This window comes from Protopterus annectens, chromosome 12.part0 (genome assembly GCF_019279795.1).
Source record: "Protopterus annectens isolate FY-2018-M chromosome 12.part0, PAN1.0, whole genome shotgun sequence".
NCBI classification, from domain to species: domain Eukaryota; kingdom Metazoa; phylum Chordata; order Ceratodontiformes; family Protopteridae; genus Protopterus; species Protopterus annectens.
Window position 1 is genome coordinate 1,303,041,124 of NC_056746.1, and position 14,707 is coordinate 1,303,055,830.

Genomic DNA, 14,707 nt, shown 5'->3' on the forward strand with positions numbered 1-14,707 from the left:
AAATCAGCACGTAAAAATTTACTGCCAATCATTAGCAGACTGGAGTTCCGCTGTGGCGACCCCTAACCGGGAAAAGCCGAAAGACACAACAACAACTACACTTTTATATACAGACATTCTTTTGGATTAATCATAATTAATAACATGTCCAACAATGTCTTTAGTAATAACCAATTATTTCTGAATATTCTGAAGACATTGATAATATTGATTAGTAATTCAAACTATATAATCAGCATATGCAATCAAAGAGTGACTGGTACTATTTATTTATAAGAAGGCTAGACAAGCTTGTAATCTACTTAATAATAGACATGTTTTAATAACAAATAATGAGGAAGACACTAAACATCCTTGTCTAATGCCAGTCCTAATTTCAAATGTGTTGGTTAACATCTTGTTAATTCTAAATTGAATAAGGGAAGTGGAATATAAATTCTGTAAATTCAAAATTAAATATTGCGGAATTATATAGTATTTAAGTACCTCCCAAATGTATGCCATATTTATATAATGAAAAGATTTTAAGGCATCCATTTTTATTAAAATAAACATTTAAATATCCAGTATTATATTTCTCAACATGATAAATCACTGCTTGCAAATATTTATTGTCATCCACTACAGTTCTGTTAGGACAGATCCTAGACTGGAATAAGATAAGGAAGCCATGTAAGTTTCAAACTATCTTTTTATTTCCTGTTCTTTCTATAATTCTGTAGTCTGTATTTAGAATAGAAACAGGTGTATAATGTCCTGGTAAAATTCCAGCTTTTCCTTCTGTAAGAATAAATATATTTTCAGCTAAGCATATGGTGTCGGGAGGGTTTTATCATAGAACAGTTAAAAAGTGACTGATCTGATATAATATAGGAGCAAATGCATCTTTAAAAGTTATATAAAACTCCTCTATGAAACCACCTGGACCTGGACTTTTGTTTCTCTTAAGCTCCATAATGCTATCTTTTTTACACAAGAAACATCTTTATTTGTCATTTATGACATAGGTAATCCTACATTTACATCAATGAAAACAAACTATATTTATACATTGTCAAGTTGCAAACGTTATACAGTGGCGGATCCAGGTATCTGTAAAGGGGGGGGGGCGCAGTCTGGTTAGCTGATTACTGGGCTGAGAGCAGGAAAGTGGGACACTGGGTTTGGGGAATGTGGAAAGATCACCATATGATGTTCTGATATTATGTATAAAAAGACAGCACTATACGTTCAGTTTCACTTTATTTTGCTGTGGATGTGGTAGTAGAAATAGGTAATTCCCATGCAGCACAAAGCAATACAAGTTGTTTTTTCAACATATGCCTGAAAGAGATGTTTGGATGCCCATGGCAAGTCACAGACCCTTTCCATGGCATAGCTGGCATGTGCATTGTTGTAACCTAGGAAACAATCCCACTGAAGGTGATATTAGCCACAACAAATACCATAGTAAATTTAAGTCATTTTTGGTAAATTAATAATGATGTATGTCGAAATAGTGAAATTCACTTAAGTAAAAGTAACACAACAATTAAGTAGATGTTATGAAAAAATCCCAAAAAGGCAAATACTCAGTTTAGTAATTGTATGAATCTTATAGACATTACTAAAATAGATATTTCCATAAAAATATCTCCTGTCTATATACTTGCTGAGCTTTTCTTAACAATGTTTTAGTTTCATCTTGAATTTGACTCTGTGTTTAATGTAAAAACCTTCAGTGTCTACCTTTTCATCTTTTCAGGGTATTCAGATTTGCAAGTCAAATAACCACAAATCTAGCCACTATGCAAATAATAGCACGTCCTAATTATGATTTCACAAATAAAACTTTTTAGCAATGTATGCTTTAAATACACAAGATGCTTTGTTAAAATATTTCACAGACCCTGTTGGCAATATACAAAACCCATATGTTTGTGTCTTTCGGCTTTTCCCGGTTAGGGGTCGCCACAGCGGAACTCCGGTCCGCTAATGATTGGCAATAGATTTTTACGTACTGGCTTGCTGGGCCTAATGCACAACCTTCAACGAAGGAATGCCCATTCACGCATGTCGCTACACAGAAGACGCTCTAACTGAGAATACAATGGGCAACTTCTAACTGTGAGGCGACAACGCTACCGCAGCACCACCACCGCAGCTACAAAACCCATATGTAATCCTCTTAAATCTGAGCCAGTCAGAAAATTGGCTGGTTATACTGATAATAGACTCTTTACTGACCCCCTTGCCTCTGTAGTGGTCAGAGAATGCTTTAGTTATAAACATATCCTTTGCATTATCCCACCATAGTCTAATGATTCCTTCCTTATTAGGGTCATCATTGAATATAATGCCTGATTCAGCATGTACCGCACTAAACAATTAAACATTCTTAAAATGCAACCAAATTTCCTCACTAGACCGAGTGAAAGCTAAGTCCATACACTTTATTTCACAAAGACTCCTCAGGGGTGATCCTTGCTTATGAACAACCCAGTATTCTAAGACCTTATCCACCCTAAATATAATCATTTTAAAGCAAACACCAGTTCTGGAGACTTAAACCTATATTAGAATATCAAACACACCAAACAGCATGATTGGTATGTAAACCCGAGTACCTCCATTTTCAGACTAGGCAGCCTTTATATATCAAGCAGAGAAATTCCACAGCAACCTTTAAAACCAATCAGAACTTTCACTCATGCCATAATGGGGGAACTTTACTTAATGGTGACATTAATGTCCCACCAGTATTGGGTGACAGGACTGAGATTCCTGATGGCCCCTTAGCATTAAGGCTAACAACCTATATACCTATAATTTTCTGAGTATTTGTTGTGTGCAAAACTGGCAAGAAGAGCACCAGACTTATAGTAAAGCTAAAGTTAGTGCTTCCATGTATGGAGCTATTTCAGTAGGTTCTTATGAACATTATTTAGCTCTAAGCCTGTATGAGACAAGAAGTAATGTAAATCAATACAAGCTGCATTATGTGGAAGAATACTGTCTCTTAAAACAACTGCATTGAAATAAACAATACGGAGTGACAATTTCAGTGAATTGGTATGCAGTTGCTGTAATGATAACATTACAGTAGGCCTGCAGTTCCATAAGGTGATTGTATATATAAAAAGCTGTATGCATATGATACTCTGAGGTCTGCTGGGATTTACTTATGTACTTTATTAAACAGGGATTTTATTTCTTTTAGGCATAATTCTAAGTGTGTGAATAAATCTGTTTTTACTCCTATCACTGAGCTAATCTGAGCCAATCCACGCAATGCTATCTACCCTATTTTCTCATTGCTTAACATATCAGATGTGGTACAAAGCAACCTTTGTACAGCATTCTATAAGTAGTTTTAAAAGTTACAATGGGTACTTAGGATTTAGGTCAACTTAACAATGGCCAAGACACTGAAAACTCATTCACTGGCACCCGTCTACTGAAAAGCCACCTGGAATAACAGCCCAACATACTGAGCACATACTAAAAGAATTCAAAGGCTATGAACATAAAAATAATTTTTGCAGGGGGCAAGCCTTCTGTTGCATGCTCCTCGCCTGACAATTATTAACTCCTAACTTATATAGTATAGTTAGACAATAATAATAATTAGTAATTGGAAAAAATAATCCCCATCTTTCATGGTTAGGGAAGCTCACTCACACACACACACACACACACACACACACACACACACACACACACACACACACACACACACACACCAACATACCTCTCAACCTCATAGTGCAAGAAATCAGGGCAAAGCCTAAAATTATGGGGGGACAAAGTCCAAAAAATAAGAGACAGATTTTAAACATTGCTCTTACAACCAGACATTTGCTAGAATAACAGGATTTCTATTATCATGTATTTTCTATAGGATATGAAGTCTGAAACTCAAATATATGTCATTGTTTAGTGACTTCAGTCATTAGTAGTTTGCCAGAAAAAACAATTTTTCTGAGGATTAGACCAAAAATATGAGGCAAAAAGCTGGACATTCTGCAAAAATCTGGACAGTTGAGAGGTATGATTTACAACAACAAAACTCACACATACAGCAAGTAATCTGCCCATCTCATCAACAAATCATATATAAAATGATAGTTCTGAAAAAGTGGGCATTCATAAGTTTCACTTAGTGGAAAAGCCCTCAAGGAAATAAACCGAATGAAGTATATTTCAAAGAATGGAGCATTTGCTGAAAAGGATTGATACTACTTAATTACTGTATGTTTCATTTCTAATGCAGCATGCAGGTGAGCTGTAAAACAAATCTGGGCAGGACTTCTAACAATGTCATTTTAATTTATTTTTTATTACTTTGTTTATTTAACATTTTTTGACCTGAAACGTCTGACTAGGACAGAGCCTATTTTCAGTGGAGACCTGGGCAGAAAAGCTCCAGATGCAATGTCTTTGGAATGTGGGAGGAAACAGGAGTACCCAGAGGAAACCCATGCAAATACAGGGAGGACATGCAGACTCTGCTCAGAAGGCACCCCAGCCAAGAATTGAATCAGAGAACCTCTTGCTGTGATGCTTATTTGAGATCTTATGACAAATAAGCAAAACTTTTGAAGGTCATTCTGCATGACTACTAAATGCTGATTTTCTCTCTGGCTTAAACATGTAGCAGGTTTATATCATAGGAAAAAGCTACAGTTCTAACCACCTGCTGTGTAGTTGTTTTTGAAAATGATGGAGTAACTCTTTGCTGTTGCTGGCCAGCATTCTGCAAGCACTAAGGGGGTATCGTGCTGGTTTAGCACTACTAAGCTGTAGACATACTGTGGCTGGAATGGGAAGGTCTCAACCCTCTTCAAGTCCATCACTCCTAGGAACTCAGCACTTCTATAGTGACTATTTCCAGGTCACAATGTTTAAAAGTAAGAAAATTTTACAATACCCCAATAGCATACCCAATTAACAGTGTTATCTATTATTATTTCTGCCAGCATAATCAAAATCATATGTAAAGCATAAATGTATCGAGCTAATACAGTAGTAGGCCTAGCACCCAGCAATAGTACATAATGTACTAATGGTGCTTGTCCTACCTGTACATACAATACTGTAACTACTGATTGTTATCTTTGTGAACATGATCCTACAGATGTCATGGCTGAAGAATAGTGACAGTATCCTTCATTACATTCAGGCAATGCATAATTCCTTCTGAAGTGAGACATTTACATTTGAGCAAGTAGAGGAGTTGTACTAGTCAAAACAGTACCAACTGCACAATCATCTCATGAAGTCACGACCATAACTGTGTAATAATTCATTCACACGCAAACCAGCGATGAACTAAAAGAAGCCTCCTTTACCAAACTCCAACTAATTCCAAATGTGTAAACAGGTTTGTTATTACTATTATTCATATTTACAATGCAGTAATGCATTTTATCTTAGTGACTTTAACATGCACTGGGATCCTAGACACAATTTGCTTCCATACAGCATACCATATGAATATTTTTCCTACCCTATCATAAAGCTTACTAATTTTAACTCCATATCTATTAAACATGTGGTAATAGAAAAGATATGCTTCAAATGTAGTCACACATGCAATGTGCAGAAGATAAACCTCTTGTATTCAGTGATCATGTATCATCACTACTATCAGTTTTGGAAAGAGAAAAGCCCACTAAAGGTAAGATCATCCCAAAAAGTTTTTAAACAGACTGGCCGAAAAAAAAACATAAAGCTTAGAACAGAAATGGCTGTGACACAGTGGTCCTGAGTGGTCCTGTGAAATAAATCACTCAGACTGTGGAACTGTGGTTTAGTACTTTCTAATATTTTTTACAGTTGCTAAATATGCACTATACTGAACAGAGCAAACGTGCAAGGAAGGCCTGCTCCACAGATTAATTCAGAGCTAAAGAAAGCCTTTAAAAATCTGAATGCAGCCTGGCATTAATGCAAACACACTTGCAAGCTGATTATGAGTCACAAGTTGACAAATCACTAGAAAATAATACCAAAGACCATATTTCTACAACTGCAGGAAATCTGTCTTGCTAGGGAACTGGACTTTAAATGAGGGCCTAGTACTTACCCAGGCAACAGGAAGGGTGGATAAAAGAAGGAGCCAACTCTGTAGGATCTGCCACCTCGCCATTCCTAATGGAAAAACGACTTAAGTATGATCTGATTTTGAAAAGACCTGAGCATACACTTTGTAACCGAAGCTATAGTATATGGGATCTGCAGTATTTTGTTTCAATTTTGGTCCAAACTGCCTCAGGAACACTTCAGAAATAAATGATCCAGGCCAGTGTGCGTCTACCACACTGGTCACGTTGCACAACACAAAAGTTTAAACAGATCAGTCCGTCCCCCTTGCAGAAGAACCTTGAATTAAAAAGGCAACAGAAACTGAAAAGAAAAATGGTCGCTCAGCAGCTCCACTGAGAGAAAGAAAAATAAAAGGGGTTTGACTGCAGCTGTATTTAACGAGAATTAAGCAGCCCGCCAAATACACCTGCAGCCAATAATAACTAGACTGGATCAGTCATCACCCCTCCCTGCAAGTGCAGAAATGAGTAGCACCATGACGTGACCTTAAACACAAAGTGAGCCAATGAGGGATGGTTTTTTTTTTTACTACTTTACGGCTGGCCATAGTGTGCGCAATAATGTACATAGCGTACGCCAGCCGATTTCCTTGCCACCAAGCCCACATCATGCAACTGATAACCAGTCCCTTGTTTAGAATGAACTTAATTTCTGTATCATCGGCTTTAAAAATGGAGTGGCGCGCGCCCCTGCACCCAGGCCTAAATCCGCCACTGTTATACATCCCATATAATCTACTAAACAATCATTGTCATTCAAACCTTATGCAACTCATTCCATTACTAACTTCCCTTAAACCTCATTCCTCATGCAAAACATTATTCATTTATTAACAGAAGCCTTTTTAATCCATATACGTAAATACTTCATTTTATTGTGTCCCCTTAAATATTGGTATTGCTGAATCAATTTGTGGTACATAATGAATGGCTATAGGCTTTGTTCTGCCTTTGCTAACTTTATATCCTGAAAAGACTTGAAACTGTCTCAAAATATAACACAGAGAAGTCTTTTTTCTAGCTTTATCAGGTACAAAATAAAATAATCTGCAAGTAAAGCCAACTTTTCTCAATTACAATACCAGTTATATCCTTGAATTTTGAAGTCCTATACTTTCTTTAGCAATGGCTCTAAATATAAAGCAAAAGGGGAAAAAGGACATCCCTGCCTATTTCTTCTGTTAAACCTGTCAGAGAAGAACCCTCTCATTTTAATTTTAACCTCTGATCCTTCATATATCCTCCCAATTAACCTTATTATTGTATCAGGGAATGCAAACACTTCCATTACCCTACTCATAAAATTCCAGCTCATTCTGCTGAATACTTTCTCTGCATCAAGACCCACCAACAACAACAATATTAGATTCTGTTTCCCTGTGGATTGTCATTGTTCTGTTAATGCTGTCAAATGTTTGCCTCCCCTCCAGAAAACCACACTGATCCATATGTATCAATCTTGGCAACACATTTGCCTTTATTTTAGCTAGTATAAAAACCATGGTTTAAAATTGAACTGTCTGTATGACCCTGGCCTTTACCATCTTTAGGCAATAAAGCCACCACAGCTTTCTTCCAAGATGTTGGCACTTCCTCTCCTTTTAACACACTGTTAATGAAAATATCCCTGATGGCTATCGCTTTCTTCCCTCCTAACCTCCAAACTTCCACAGGAATACCATCTCTTCATGGAGACTCTTGTAAATTGATTATACATCACTGTTTCTATCTCATATCTTTCTGTCTTGTTAAGTATTCCATCTCATCTACCTCCAACCTTGGTATAATTTAGTCTTTGATAAATATTTCCATTTGTGCTCTTTCTTGATTTCCACATTCTTTATACAAATTTTCAGATTCTCTGGCTACTTTTCTTGTTATAGGTGCTGTTTGGTGATAACCTTTTTTTACTTTCTGTTGCCTTGCGTTTTTGTGCTCTGGGGATGTTATCAAAAATAGTTGCTTAAGAGCAATCTTTTTAAACTCTAGCAAATTATCCAAACACTCCCTTATTTTCTCTTCTGCATTCTGCATTTGCACCTGTTTTTGTTCTGTGAGATTCCCCTTTTTGTGTACTTCTTTAATCCTTATCCATTCTTCTAAATAATTCTTATTATTTTTTAACCATACGTCTTTCTCTTTTATTTCTATCTTGTTTTTAGACCTGACTTTCTTTTTATCCCACTCACTAGGTAGCACTTCTGAAGAAAATTCTGTCTTCCCTTATAACTCGGAAATAATTTCCACTACTCACTCCTTAAATTTCTCTCTTTCTAACAAGTAGATGGGAAAAGTGCCAGTGTCTCATTTATACTTCATTACTATGTATTTTTTATTTTATCATTGCATGATCTGAAATAGTTATAGGATGTGTGTCAAAGCATTCAATTAAGAGAACACGTTCCTGTGAAATATAATTTCTATCCAGCCTAGACCAGTTATTGTACCTTAGGGAATAATATGTAAATTCTGTTTGAGTGCCAAGTACTGAATTCATGTCTTCCATGCCAGATATTTTCATAAATTGCTTCAGAAATCTATCCTCTTTAGTTATTTGCTTCTAGGTCCTCCTGACTAAAAACTATTGAAAAACTACTGAAAAACTATTGCAAAGTTTCAGTCCCCCACCTATAAAAGTAATTATTTCTCACAAAAATTTCTTAAGCTCCATACTAGCAATTTTTATCTAAATACATACCAGCATAATCCTCATCCCTTGCCAATAGCCCTTTATTACCTCACATCTACCATTATTGTCTTTTTTGCTCTTTTATCATTATTGAGAACCCTCTAGCAATCAGTATTATTACTCCCATTTTCCTTTATCCTGATATTCTGCTGAATATCCATCTTGAAATCCTTCCTTTCCATGTTCACATGCTCATTTCTTTCCAAATGTATCTTTTGCAGCATTGCTATTTGCACTCTGCATTTCTTAATATAATTCAATACTCTTTCCATTTTGTCTCTATCTGTAAGGCCATTTACATTCCAATATAATATAGACAGTGTAGCCATTATGATAAAAAGATATTTTCCCAACTATTATACATGATAGTTTTTTTAATGTGTATTTCCAACTTTTGTATTACATGCACACATTAATCTTTGCTAGGCTAATCTGTTATACAGTTGCTTCTTGTCATTTCCATTTGAACCTATGTCATATTTTTAAGACATTTTATTTAGATGAAAACTCTCAAACAAAAAAATCTAAAGACATTTTCAGAACACCGCCAACCACTATTAACTTAGAACAAGCATGCAAAGCTATGTATATTTCCAAAAAATAAAGTTTAACCATCCAGATATGAATTACCCCAAACTGACAGCTGCACCTACAGGCATTACCTAACCTAAAATTAAGGGGGGTCTATATTATATTATCGAACTTTTAAAAGTTCGAACACCATATGGTTGTGACCATATGCTCAAACTCTTAAAAGTTCGAATAAAAAACAGAAAAAAACCTACTTGAAAGGTTAAGCAGGGGACAAGCCCCCTTGCACCCCTACACCCCCACTCTTTAAATATACCAACTCCGAGATTGCACTACAGTGCAGACAATGGAAAACTTCCATTTCCATACTGTACAGAGATCTCCATTGAAATGTTCCAACATTTACATGTTCAATCATATGGTGTTGACCATATGACGTTCGAACATGTAAATGTTCGACAACGTAGTATAGACCCACATTAAGGTTACCCATGCCAAAGCACATGTTACAGCCTGTCTTTCCAATTAGACTGATTGCTGTCTATTCTTTTATCTTTATTCACACACAATATGTAAAAAGCAACTTGTAAGCTTTCAGAAAACATTAATGCTTAGCCCTAAGAAAAGGTGAACTGGATATATTTAACTAGAACTGAAATGTACATATTTCTATTAAATGCACTAAAGTAATAAGACTGTTAAGGCTAATAAGGTAGTTGCTATCCCTTCTCACTCACCATAGTTTCAAACTAGTTTCAAACTTTATTTTTCACTAAACTGCTTGCCATTATACCTTTAAAGTATTAATTTCCCTCAGCAAAGAATGCTCAGAACTCTCGAGATTAGTTGCTTGCATCTGTAAACAGCTCATCTTCGTGTGAAAGCTGTCAACAATAAAAAAAAACAATTCTGCAAATACACAAAGGAATCTTTGTCAATTTTACTCAGAACAGAATGTACAAATGAAAAAATGAAAAAAAAACAGGCTAATATCTTTGAACTTAGCATTTTTATGCCTTTCACCATTTTGTCTTACTTTTTAAGCCTACTTACTTAAAAAAATACTTGTTTATAGCTTAAGCCAAGGACATTATTCTAGTCATCCACCCTTGTAAAAATAAGAGAAATTATCTTAATTCTACATATAATATAATCAGTACAATTTTACACCACAGCCGACACCCCAATACCTCAAGATCACAGCATATTAATGTACAATTGCTTTGTTCCAGCCTTTATTCTCTTGTTATAATGAAAAAGGCTATATTTCTCACAGCTAAAAAAGTACTTGCTAACTTCATATCTTTAACACATACAACAGTCAATGAAGACTCCCCCCACATTTAAAATACCCCTGACCACAAACTATACAAAACTGCTTTACTGTATAGTATGTAGTTTATATCATGGAATGTTTCACAAATACTAAGAAATTGTTAAATTCTAGGTTTTTTTTTTTCCTTTTAGTGTCCTACTAAATATTAATGACATGGATTATATGCTTTACAGTCCACTCACAAGTTTAACAAAGTTAACAAAAGTCCAGTCTTTCTGAAGCACTTTGTCTTGCAAAACCATTTTTCATAAGTGTGATTAATGTTTTATAGTCTCCCATTTGTTCACTAATTTCATCATTGCTGGTCTTCTGCCTATTTATTTTCATCTCACAACACCAGACTCTGGTTCATGTCCAAGGTACTCATCATTCTTCTAGTCAACTTCTTGTTTTTTTCTCTTTCAACCATTTTCATTTGGGGCATTGGAAAAGGTTTCACTTGCAAACCCTCTCTATGAGCTTTACTGTCAGAGGAATGAGAAGCAGAGTCCCTTTCAGTTTTATGGCTCACTGTTTTGTTGGATAAATATTTTTTATTTTCTCCCTAGCCTGGTCTGTATTCAAAAACATTTTTGATCCTCCAGGAAAAAATATTCTGACGACAGCTGGACATAGCAGCTTGAATCCCACACTTGTTTCTTGACATTCCCTGACTGCTGGGATAAAATATCTTCTATTCTGCCCTGTTTATAGTGAATAGTCATTTTCTGGAAACAATCTGCTGCCCCCAATTTGTAATACTTTTCCCTTCTTCCACAGTTTTGTCAGGATCAATTCTTTCCTATGGTATGATTGCATCTTTACTAATACAGGTTTTGACTGCTTTCTCATGGTCAGATTTGGAGCAGTGTCTCAATGTGCCCTTTCAGTTAATAAATCCTGATGTGGAATACCAGTCCAGTTGCTTATTTGTGGTTTCCTAAAATTAATGAAGTCTGTTCCTTCAAGTTTCCTTTGTGCAGCAGAAATTTTCAGTTTTTCTCCATGTGCTGTCTTCTAACTCTATTTTTTTGAAACAGCTGTTCTTGAGAAGCCTCATACTCAGACAGCCTTTTCTCCATGTCAACTTCAGATTTTTGCAGTTTTATCAGTTGATCAGAATAGCTAATTAAAGCTTTTTCTATTTTCCCAGCCTTTTGTATATTTGAGTAGCTATATTCTTTCAACATTCCATTTATTTTAATCACCTCTGAGTACATTTGAGTTTTTCTCTAGATTACTGGAAATCATCCCTTGTACTAAAGCTGCATCTAGAACTGGTTTTTGCTGAACAGCTGTATAATTTTCCCAGAGAGTGTTTTTCTTCACTTTTTCTAGTTGATTTTCTTTCAGGTTCACTACATTTCTTCTTTGCTGGCATCCAAGTAGTGTACTTATAAGCCAGTAACTGAATTTTACCCAAGCCAACAATATCAAGGGCTCTTATTTTTCAGTTTCTGCTTTCACATTGGGAGAGCTGAAATTAAGATGTTCATCAGTGTGCAGCCATCTTGGAAGTATGTTTCTGTTATGATCATGATATAGGCTGGGGGTAATGCATCAACAAACTCCCAGAACTAGGACTCAAATGACATGCCATATTAGAATCTTTTGGAAGCACAGGTCGTAGTCAAAACCTAGCAGCACAGTATTAAAGAAGTAGGGGTTTCACCTAGGACTCAAACCCAGATCCTCCAGATTATATTTCTGGTTGCTCTAACCCTTAATTAGTGAAGCAGCTTAGAAACAGCCACAATTTTAAAGCATCCACTCTTCCTCACACGTGTTCCTTACAAACAGACTGTGAAGCAGAAATGAGATTCCTTCATGTGGTTGGTGGGTTCATGGAACTTGGCACTCTCTATGTGCTTTTCATGGGAAGTGTACCAGGCATGAATACTGGGAAAAAGACCAGCACTAGACCTAAGACACTTATATATGTCAGCTTGACTGAAAACATTTGGGAATTACAAAGGACTAGCTCTAGACTGTTGAGTAGGTCTACCATGCTCAGTCTGCTAATGCCACAACCTCCACCAAGACTAGTGGAGAGATAGAAAGATGAATGGATTCTACAGTGTTTTACCAACCTTTTTGTACATGGCTTATCTTGAATGTACATTTACGTGCACAGCCTGCATTCAGCTACTGATGGAATTATCTGAGTTTATAAGTAACAGGATACATGAATCAACATGAACCTATCAAATGCACTTGATATTATGCTGGTGTCATCCTTGAACATACCAGAAAAGTAATTTCACCATGCAGATTTGTGTCATGTTATACAATAACATTTCTCAGGATTGGGGAGCCTGTTGAATTTCCAAGGATTGTAACTGAGATCTGTGGAACAGAGGAGCTAACACTGTAGATGTGGGGGAGTATATGTAGTGATAACACTGACCTTAAAGTTACTGTTTGTGTATGTGTATATATGTGTTTTATATACATGCAGTGGTGCAACAGTAACATTGTCGCCTCACAGCAAAAAGTTCTCCGGTTCAATTCTTGACTGGAGTGCCTTCTGTGTGAGTCTGCATGTCCTCCCTGTATTTGTGTGGGTTTTCTCCGGGTACTCCAGTTTCCTCCCACATTACAAAGACATGCATTTGGAGCATTTTTCTCCGGGTCTCCATTAAAATTTGGCTTCATTCCAAGTCAGACTTTCCCAGTAAACAAATGTTAAATAAATAATAAATAAATAAATATGTGTGTGTGTTTGTGTGTGTGTGTGTGTGTGTGTGTGTGTGTGTGTGTATATATATATATATATATATATATATACACACACACACACACACACACACACACACACACACACACACACACACACACACACACACACACACACACACACAAACACACACACATAAGCATGTACCTGTGTGTGTTTGTGTGTAAAAATAGTGGAGGTCTAGGGGGTTGCAGCCTCCATGTTGGGGGAAGTGGAGAGGTGAAGACACACAAAAAAAACACTTTAAGGGTGTTATAGCAAGTTTTAGAAATGACTTATTTTACAACACAGTGTATTTCACAAAGTTTTCGAACTCTCTGGAGTGGGTCTTGCATTTCTGATGTTTAATTATGTTCCAGTAAATCACCTCTAGAATGTATTACTCTTCATAATGTTTATATTGAGAAGTGGGGCACAAAAAACACCAAAAAAGCTAAAATGATTATTTTTGGTAAGGGGCAAGCCCTTCAGTAAAATTAGTTCAGAGATTTATAACAGAGCATGTTTGTTTGTTTTTTTGTTTGTTTGTTTTTTTGACAAAAAAGAAATACTGGAGAAGATGGTGGATGTACACTGATCAACAGCTTAACTGCCAGTGTGAAAACAAAAACTGAGAAAGATGTTGTCAACTTGAGTAAAATTCAGTTACTGGCTAGTAAGCACACTGCCTGGATGCATGCAAAAAAGAAACTAAGAGAGCCTGAAAGAAAATCAACTAAATGTGAAGAGAAAACAATTATCAAGTAGAATCCTGCAGCTGTTCAGCAAAAAAGCAGTTCAAGCTCCAGCTTTGGTGCAAGACATGGCTTCCAGTAATCTAGATAAAAAATAAGTCAAATGTGTTCAGAGCTGATTAAAATAAATGAAACACTGAAGTAGTATATCAACTCAAATAACAAAAGGCTAGAAACATGGAAGAAGTTTTAAAAAGATATTCAGATGATCTGACAAAACTGCAAAAAGTAGAGGTCGAAATAAAGAAAAGGTTGGCTGAGTATGAGACTTCTCAAGAAGAGATGTTGCAAAAATTGGTAGAATCAGAGGTCAGAGCATTTAGGGAAAATTTGAAATTTTCTGCTCTACCAGAGAAACTACAAGGAACAGACTGTATTCATTTTATGAAGACACAAATAAGCAACTGGACTGGTATTCCACAGCAGGAACTGTTAATTGAAATGGCACACTATATGTATGCTCCAAATATGTCTGTGAGAAAGCAGCCAAGACCTTTATTAGTAAAGATGCAAATCTACCAGCCTATGGATATGGACAGCAAGATACAAGCAGTAAAAATGTGTTTACTTCATTTAGTTTTATACATAAGTCAAGCATATTTTTATCAACCAGAG

General features: G+C 36.1%; 1 protein-coding gene across 1 annotated transcript in view; it reads right to left on the minus strand.

Annotated features, from left to right (window-relative positions):
* The window catches only part of LOC122817384 (uncharacterized protein SCO4629-like), a 154,775-nt gene that overhangs the window by 28,310 nt on the left and 111,758 nt on the right, over positions 1-14,707 (minus strand). The gene's annotated exons all lie outside the window — the stretch shown is intronic.